Source organism: Dermacentor silvarum, unplaced genomic scaffold (genome assembly GCF_013339745.2).
Source record: "Dermacentor silvarum isolate Dsil-2018 unplaced genomic scaffold, BIME_Dsil_1.4 Seq652, whole genome shotgun sequence".
Classification (NCBI taxonomy): domain Eukaryota; kingdom Metazoa; phylum Arthropoda; class Arachnida; order Ixodida; family Ixodidae; genus Dermacentor; species Dermacentor silvarum.
In genome coordinates this window covers 43869-54130 of record NW_023606579.1, presented here as the reverse complement: position 1 = coordinate 54130, position 10262 = coordinate 43869, and positions in this window count along the sequence as shown.

The window sequence follows — 10262 nt, the reverse complement described above, 5'->3', positions numbered from 1 at the left end:
TACCTGGCCCGCAATGTTCATTGCCAAGCCTGGCGTAATGAATGCGGGGACGTCGAAATCCCCGAAATCTCCCCGGGAGCACCCCCATTACATTCTATGGCAGGCGGGCCAGGTGGCATGGCGTCATGAACCGGAGTGAACAGACTTTGTGCTATCTAAGTGGTGTTGGCTATGCGCAGTTAAACAGTGCACGGCAGCAGGCTGGCACAAGGCACACCAAATGAAGTAGTAATACCCGTGCCACACGGGCAAAGTAAAGTGCACTTTGAGCGAGTGCACTTCGCGGCTAGTGTCATTCGCAGGCTGCTACACGGGAACGCTTAGTGACACGCACTGCAGAGTGCACTCGCCGCCGAGTGTGTTCGGCGAACTCACTTCGCGGCGGCGAAGTGTGTAGCCTCGTTAGCAACGCTTAGAAGATACATAAAGTGATATTGAAAGAAGAGTCAGGAGTAATATTTAATAACATTGTTTTAAATTGCTAACGTTACAAGATAATAAAATGTGCCACACCGCACAAAAACAACAAGAACAGCAAAAAAACTACTCTCGCTCTCGGGCTGTTGACGACCACGCCGGATAATGACTGCGCAGTTGTTTGGCGGATCGAGTCGTTTTGACTGTTGCTGGTCAAGTTGCCGTCGTTGCCGGCACTTATAAAGGTGGATTGTAAATGTTGTTTATAACAATAATAAACTGGTTTCGTGCACACATTTTTATATTAATAAATATATGCTTTCCCGTCTGAGTCCCGGTCGCCATGGCCCTCAATTTGAAAGAACACTTTTCTTTCCCGTGTAGCAGCGCACCGCCAAAGTGACACTCAGCGCGCTGAAGTGCACTCGCTCGAAGTGCACTTTACTTTGCCCGTGCGGCACGGGTATAAAACGCCGCTATTTTACGTTCGCTTTCAGGTGTTTTCTTTTCAGTCTGGAATCTAAATAAAAAACGGGCGATATTTTTCGCACTAGTCAGCGTCGGAAAATAATTTAATTATTGCCTCCTCTAAAAAGTGATTACCCGCAGAAACTGCTCAGCATTATATCAAATAGAACCACTGAAGCGCGGCATGGGAAAGTTGGTTAGTAAATCGCAGTGATGTGGTCAAAGAGTCAGTAATCATCATCATCATTTAATAACTCTTAAAGGCCCCTTTCAGGGTATTACATAAGGGGGGGGGGGCAAAAACAGAAATACAGAGCAGTCATGATATCAAAAAATTGTATGAACGCTAAATATAGGAAAAAAGAAAAATAAATATACATATACAGATATATATATATATATATATATATATACATATATATAAATAACTAAAAATACAGCAATAGTAGTAAGACGTGGCACAGGTGTAAGCAAGGTGATTAGGTTTGATAATGGGCTGTCAGTAACTGCTTGAATTTTGAGCTATCACGCTTAATAACTATTGATTGTGGCAGTTCGTTCCAGTGCTCTATTGTGATGGGCAGGAAAGATTTATGAAATGCGGTGGTAGTTCCATGAAGACGTTGTATACTTAAGCTGTTGAAAAGTCGACGTGAAGTGCGGTGAGGAGGAAGAAGAAGTGTATTACGCAACTAGGGAAAATAGTAGTAGAGTTTGTGAAAAAGACACAGTTGTGCAATTGTGCGGCGAGCTGACAAGGACTGGAGATTAAGAGAAGATTTAATGCTACTAATGCTTGTGTTCCAATCGTATTGTGAAGCTATAAATCGCGCAGCCCGATTCTGTACAGATTCTAATGCGTTAATCAAGTAAGTCTGATGAGGGCTCCAAATTGGTGAGGCATATTCGAGTTTAGTGCGGATGAATGTTTCGTAGGCAAGTTTTCGAATAGAAGCGGGTGACATTGATAGGGACCTTTTGATTAAGCCGAGCGATCTAGAACAATCAGCCGCTAGTTGTAAGATGTGGTCAGACCAGGTGAGTTTGTTTGATATTGTGACGCCTAGGTAGCGGTATGTATCTGTGGGTGAGAGGACCGATGAATTGAGGGAATAGGGGTAAATGCTCCACGGCGGCCGCATTTCGATGGGGGCGAAATGCGAAAACACCCGTGTACTTAGATTTAGGTGCACGTTAAAGATCCCCAGGTGGTCCAAATTTCCGGAGTCCCCCACTACGGCGTGCCTCATAATCAGAACTGGTTTTGGCACGTAAAACCCCATAAATTAATTTTAATTTAAAGGGGTAAATGCTGTTCTTTCGCTGCCGAGAAATGGACATGAAATTACATTTTGAAGTGTTAAGTACCATAAGCCAGCGTGAGCACCAGTTAGTTATTTTGTTGAGGTCATTTTGCAGCGACAATTGATCAGTTTCCGAGGTTATGCGCCGGTACAGGACGCAGTCATCTGTAAATAAACGCACTGAGGATGCTATGTCGTTAGGGAGGTCATTAATAAAAATTATAAACAAAAGAGGACCAAGGACCGAACCTTGAGGAACGCCGGACCTCACGGTCTTGCTAGCCGAGCTACGGTTGTCAATGACTGTGTACTGGGACCTGTTAGCAAGAAAACAATGGATCCATGATAATATTAAAGGGTCAAGGCTGAGGCAAGAAAGCTTGGTCAATAGTCGACGATGGGATACACGATCAAATGCTTTTGAAAAGTCGAGGTAGATAACGTCTGTTCGGAAGCCGGAGTCCAGATTGAGGTGAATGTCTGTGGTGAACTCGAAAAGCTGTGTTTCACATGAAAGACCTCGCCGGTAACCATGCTGATTAGGAAAAAAAGAACGAGTGATTATCCAGATGGGAGGCTACGTAGGAGTATAAAGCATGCTCTAAGAGTTTGCAAGCTATGCATGTCAGAGAGATGGGGCGATAATTCGATGGATCTGAACGGCTGCCAGATTTGTGTATGGGAATGACATGGCTGATCTTCCAGTCTTCGGGAATCGAGCTGGTGGAAATGGATTGACCAAAAATAAATTGTAATATGGCACTGGAAATTGATTTAGTTCCTTTTAGGAGTTTAACAGGTATGTTATCAGGGCCAGGAGTACTTGAAGTCTTCAGGTTATCGATAAGTTTGGCTATACCTTCTGCTGTAATTGTTATGGGTGGCATCTGCGTGAAGTTGAGGAGAGGTAAGGGAGGTATTACTTGGTTAGGTTCTTGAGTGAAAATTGAACAAAAATAAGAATTCATGGCATCGCTGCGTTGATGAACAGGAACTTGGGAGCCATCTGGGTTGAGTAGGGTGATGTGTTGTGAGGGAGCAGATTTGTTTGTTAGTATATTCCAGAACTTTCGGGGGTTAACGCGAAGGATATTCAACAGATCCTGGTGATAAAATTTACGATTTGTTTGTTTTAAAAGACAGGTGTACTCGCGCAAAGCCTTGAAGTAATTGTCCCACTTTTGTGAAGAGTTCACTTTTTTGGCTTCGTTCGCGGAACACACGTTTCTTTTTCGTTGAAAGCTTACGTAATGTGTTTGAAAACCAAGGTTTATCAGAATTTCCGCGAATGCGCACGAGAGGCACGTACTTTTCAATCAGCGATATGATCTGTTGTTTGTACGACAGCCAGTTCTGTTCGACGGTTCTTGATTTGGCTATCCTAGTGAAGTGCTGAAGAAACGCAGCGAGTTCAACGTTAATTTGGTTGAAGTTAGCTCGGTTGTAGTCCCGGATATATTTCGTTAAAGGCAGAGAGTTCGGTACCATAATTGAAAGCGAGAATAACAGTATTTTATGGTCACTTATTCCATCCATTATTTGCATTTGAGTAATTAACTTAGGATCGGAAGTCAGTACTAGGTCCAGAACGTTGTTTCCGCGAGTTAGCATGGTGACAACTTGGGTGAAGTTGAACAGTAGAGTTAGATCAAGAAATTGATTAGACAAACGTGAGCTAGTAGCAAGAATGTTCCAGTCAATATCAGGAAAGTTAAAATCGCCGCATAATACAACATTTCTGCGCGGAAAACGGGAGTGGAAGTTGGATAGGATGGAATTAAGTTCGTTAGTGAAGGATGCGTCGCAGTTGGGTGCACGGTAGCAGCAAACTAGAATGATCGTGCATGATGCTAGGGATATCTTTAGGCAAAGAATTTCGTGGCTAGAAGTTATAGCGAGGGGAGAGCAGAGTAGGCCATGTTTCGTGAATACCAGAATTCCGCCTCCCCGCCGACCTACCCTGTCAAGCCTGAGAACGCAGTAAGGGCTATTGCTGCTTAGAAGCTTCTGGTCTTTTACGCCCGGGCTTAGCCATGACTCCGTAATTATGGCGATGTCAGTATTATTGTCAGTGATAATGGCTTCTAGTGCTTCTTTTTTGGGCATGTAGCTGCGGGCGTTAGTTAGCATGACGGATAGATTATGGAAAGTAGTGGCATTATTCTGATGCTGACAGGGGGGTGAAGGTTTGGGAGCGCGTGTTGCTAGCTATTGTGACGTTTCAACTACTGTGTCAGTTTCAGCGTTGTAAATGAAATGCTTGCTGCCGATTATGAGCTTATCGAAATGAATTTTAAATTGTGATTTGGTATGTTGCGCATAGGAAAAATGTTTTTGCCGAGCAACGCGCACGCGCGCAGAGTAATCTTCCCGGATAGAAAATCCCGTGCCTTTCAACTTCCCAGCAGCAGAAAGGATGGCGATTTTGTTCTTAAACTGCGCGAACTTAACAATGATAGGACGATTCTTTGTAGAGAGAAAATGGCCCAACCTGTGTGCGCGTTCAATGTCAGAGGGAGCAATAGAAATATTAAGTTTTTTGGGACACGAAAGAAATTACATGCGTCTCGGACTGCGCCCAAGTTTCATTGTTGGACTCCGAAATACCAAAAAATAAAAGATTGTTTCGACGCAGCCGGTTTTCTGAATCGTCGCATTTAGTTGCGAGAATCTTCACTTCTGAGGAAAGGTTTGCAAGCTGGGTACTAGCAGCGGTAGCGGTAGCAGAAGGTGAATCAGTTGATTGCATCTTTTCGACAGTTTTTTCCAAGATGTCGACCCGGGATGAAAGCCCGTTAACCAGGATTTCTATGTTTGATTGGGTAGAGCGTATTAAAGCAAGTTCAGTTAGTACAGTGGTTTGAGTCAGCTCTAAGCGGGAAAGCGCTTGAGCTATGGATTCAAGGGAATGTGATGTGGCATTGGTTTCAGGGCCGGGGTTTAACTCAACATCGCCCGCCAGTAAGAGCAGGGCAGAACCAGTGTAAAAGTTTGATACAGAGAGCATAAGACGCACTGCAATCGTCGACGACAGTCAAAGAAAGCAGGGGGGCACGACACCGCGAATAAAAAGGGTCACTCGTACGGGTACAAGCGGCATTGTCGAGGTAACTAACCTGTAGTGGAAAAGGCAAGTTCATGACCATGTTCTTCGCGGTGGCGTGCCCCGACTGAGAGCCGGGCATCAGGGGTTTAAATGGTTTGGCAGATTGGTCTGTGCTGGTGGCGGCGCCAGGTGTCCAACCGAGCATGCGCACTTCAGCAAGGAGTGGTGGCAGGGCGCAGTTGAACCCGTTGACAGCCGGTGGAAGGGTCAGGTAGTCGTGCTCGTCCGTGAGAGGCACCGTAAGCGCCTCAGCACAGCCCAAGCAGACCGACGGTGGGGCAAGGATCCACAGCAGGGTGAGCTGTAGTGGAAAAGGCAAGTTCATGACCATGTTCTTCGCGGTGGCGTGCCCCCGCGAAGAACATGGTCATGGTCAGATATTGGCTATCCTCCATCATTCCTTAGCATGTGTCATATATATATATATATATATATATATATATGCGAATTATGATGATATAAACTAAGCAACCTTGTAGCTAAATATATATATATATATATATATATATATATATATATATATATATATATATTGTAATGAAGAAAAAGACACACCTAGGCTCGGGCGCTCGGACTGCGGGCGCGCACAGGAGAAGACGACGATGCAGAGAATAGAACAGCCGGCCCAGGAATGGGTGCTGTCTCTGTGTCTCCGTTATTGCATTACAATGGCGCAGCCGACTACAACGGACCTGACTTTCCAGCCTTAAGTGTTTCCTCGCACGGTTCTTCAGCGTGCCCGGTCCCTCCTGCGCAGGAACGCCGTACACGCTTCCTCAGCTATGGAGCCGGCCACCCTACCACCGTCGCAAGCACCCACCGCACCACCCGGGGACGGCGTCCAAGCCTCCTCATTGGCTCTTGGACAGGACTATACCGGTGATCTGGTCCAAGCCATTGCCAAGCTGAATCACCAGCTCACGCTTTTGACGAACACCTTCGCATCCGGCGGTGGTTGCGCCGTTGCACGTCACACTGAGACAGCGCTTCGGCCCCACCGTCTTGGACCTGTCCTGCATGGGAACGCCGTACACGCTTCCCTTGGCGAGAATATCATCGTGAGCACTACTTCGACTCCTCAGCCACCCAGGTATGCCGTCCATGCTTCCTTGGTGGTAGAACCGGCTGCCGCGACTACCACAACGACCGCACTGTCCGTGGACACCGGCACTGGTTCCTCGGGCAGCTGGACAAGTAGCCTGGCTGATTTGAGCCGCTGCGACTTCCAGCAGCCGGCTTACGTAAAAATACCGCCTTTTCGCGGCTTTGAAGATGACGTCACCCTTTGGGTTCACACCATCAATGCCTTAGGTGATCGTCATGCCTGGCCAGACCACACAAGATGGCTGGTTGCCGCAAAACGACTCTGCGGTGCCGCCAAGGCATGGGACAACTACGCAGGCATTAAACTTGGGTCGTGGCCCGAATGGAGTGCAGCTCTGATCGCTGCTTTCGACCCGCCCACGTATGCCTGCGTCGAGCCCGGCCAGCAGTGCTCTACGGCCGGAGCTCATGAGGAGCACCACCTTGACGCGGCAGTACTTCCCTGCAGCGCCTCGCCATGCAGGCCCGCCGGCTCCCCGAGTGTCGTCCTTGGCCCCATCGCAGACGGTGGGAAGCGCACGGCGACGACCGCTCCCGCTTCGAGTCACCACCGAGCGGCAGATCACAAACCGGCGTCATCGGCTGCGCTACTACCCATAAGCACGCAGCAGAGCACCGCTGCTACTTCGACTTGGCATTCTTATGGCACCCGGGACTCAGTACCTGGGAGGGTTTTGGCAGATTGCCTCGGCACCTGCCCCGCTGTAGACCCAGGATGCGAGCCAGTTTTCCCACCACGGGTCTCGGACTCTGCGTCTACCACTTCCGACGCTTTACCATTCCTTCGAGAGACCGAGACCACTTTCGGTCCGCAGCCGTCAGCGAAACGGTTCCGAAACACATCAACGCAGGGGTGCATGGAGGTGCCGACGCTATCACTCCAGGAACCCGACCTATCCACGGATCGTGGCAGAGAGATGCTTCCTGACTCCTCGGAGCCACATCGTTGTGTGTCCACGGAGTCGTTCGCCGACTTTGTTGCCGTTCACAGTGCACTGAGAGAGGCCTCGCTGAAGGTAGTCATCAGCAGAGAGCTGCCCGCACGCGAAAGACTCGTAGCACGCGCAAGACACCGAAAGAGGCGCGCAAAAGACCAGTCGCGCAATGCTCGCGGTTTTTTGTCAAGCACGGCTGATTCGCGCGCAACTACGAGCCTCGTTCATTTTGTGGCAACGTTGCGAAGAAGTACGCGACGACTGAGCAGAGCGGCTGCACATTGTGCACGATCTCTTGCCCTACGTGGTGTCCAATTGCGACGGGATATACGTCAACGAGACATGCGACCCGATCGTAACACGCAGTGCCGACCCCCAGAGACGCTGGTTGCGCGCAGGACGGCTTTCCCTGGTTTCCACAATCAGCGTGTCCTCACAACCACCTGAGCTATTTTCGGCAGCGTGGCCGAGTGTAATGAAGAAAAAGACGCACCTAGGCTCGGGCGCTCGGACTGCGGGCGCGCACAGGAGAAGACGACGAGGCAGAGAATAGAACAGCCGGCCCAGGAACGGGTGCTGTCTCTGTGTCTCCGTTATTGCATTACAATATATATATATATATATATATATATATATATATATATATATATATATATATATATCCGCACATCTATATGTTGTACTGACAAATACGGGCGCCAGCAGAAGACGAAGGCGTTTCTTATTGTTGGTGCTCGCGCTCGCTGCGTTTGGCCATTGCCTGTTTCTGCGCATTCATATAAACGCCGAGTGCATCTACTATTAAACGCGTACTATCGATTGGTGGAGGTTCGGTATATGTGTGTGTGTGTGTGTGTGTGTGTTTGTGTGTGTGTGCCTTTTACTGGCTGCGTCTTTCCGAAATGTTCACTAGACGGACTAAAGGTCCTGTGTATTCCGCAAGACCCGAATGACTATATGCCTGCTCTCTGAGCCCTTCACGGCATGTTTTCACGTGACACTGCATTTTCAGAGCTAAGACTGACGTCAGCCAAGCAGCACTTGAATCCACAAACTTATTGGAGCATAATAAGTGTTTGTGATTTGAATTGTTAGTACAGTGGCCACTTGCAAAGCAAGACACAATCAGTGATGCGAAAATAGCGATGCAAAATACGGCACAGCGGTCAATGACACAGGTCTTTCGCGTGCGAAATTCTCAACTTCGATTAGGAGGCTTACACCAACCCCAACTAATAAACCGTGCCCGGGTAGTGAAAGATACCGGATCACTGCCGCATATCAGCCTGTCATTACAAGCAGCGTTTGATATTCACAGCCGACATGTGTGTAATCTCATGACCTGTGCGGGAAGCAAACTCACAGAATTTATTGTTATTATACATAATAGTTATGAGGAATGCAGCGACATCGACCTTGTGTGACGCTGCACCTTCTATTTCAACACGAAACAACATCAGAGAAATGTACGAACAGTAGTTGTGGCGTGATCGTTGACATATCAGTGAAGTGGTGGTGACAGTCTTTTCTTGCGTGAACGCTGCATATTTGAAAACAGAAGAGTTGGAACACAAGTACTATAGCCGTGCCCCGACTAAGGTCTTTATTTCCCTGTGCAGGGATATAAGACGCGTAGTACTTTCCTGATAAAAACAGTATTCGTTAAGTATTAAGCCACGTTCTCTGGCTTTATTGAAAGAGGCAATTATTTCGCTGATAGCAGCACGGTTTGGCAGAAAATGCTTGTTTACGCAACGTTGTGTTTGTTCTTTCGAAGGTGCCTACGTGCTTCACATCTGCCGCCCAATGGAAATGCTCACCTTGGCCGCTACTCCATCGTCGTGTGGCCAACAAGCATTCTATTGCGAACCTGGTCGTTTATATCATTCCATTTGCCACATGGAAGTAAACAGCCATCTGAAAAAAAGAAAATGAAGCCCTGCCAGAAATGTGTACACATGCGCTCAAAACACTGCACAGGGTTTGTTGCAGTAATATGCAACGCAAACATACTCCAACCCCGCTAAGCACGAGTACGCTCTTTCGGGAGTGTGGGGCCGCATTCACCAAAATTTCCGTTTGTTGCCATTGGCAGGCCGCCTTCTCTGATATGTCCAATATGAAAGTTGACTGGCATTTGCTCTTACAATCACTTTTAGCGCAGCAATTCTTTTTTTTTTTTTTTTTGAATACGAGCCCTGGGGCCTTTCATCACAAAACTTCTCAGCCTCTCATTCGTAGTTGCTCTTTGCCATTGGTCAGTCGCTTTAGCTAATAGTATAGGTCCAACAAAAGGATTGATTGAGATTTTCTCTTACGTATGATTACAGCGTAAGAGATATTTGTAAATACGAACGCTGCTGCTTATACATAACAACCGGCGTGGTCATCGTAATCACGTACATACCCATACATTTAGTTTATCTTGTTTGTTCCACTACTTCAGATTGCTCTAGGCTTGTTATATTAAAACTTCCCATAACGGCCTTTTGGAGCATGTAGGACGCTATCAATAAGTATACGCTATCAGCCTTCCGCCTTAACCGAGTTTTTTTAGCTAATCCCGTAGCTCGTAAAACGCCACATCAGTTATAGCTCCCAGTGCCATCGCGTCCAATAATTCCGACGTGGCGTGTTTCTCACGGCTATATTTTGGATGTTTATAATTGCACTCATAAGTCACGTTATGCTTGATAACATTACCTCAATTCTACATTTCAAACGAACAAACAGTGTTCGTAGCTAGACTTGTGCCGCACAATTGACAAAGACATGCCAGAGGCGGACAAGGTTGGCCACGTGCTGAAAGGCATAGCTGACGATGCCTTCAACATACTCATGTGTAAGCACTGCAGCATGGTTCACTCCATCATAACAGAATTCCAGCGGTTTGAACAAGCAAAAACCAGGCGGATTACTCAACACTTT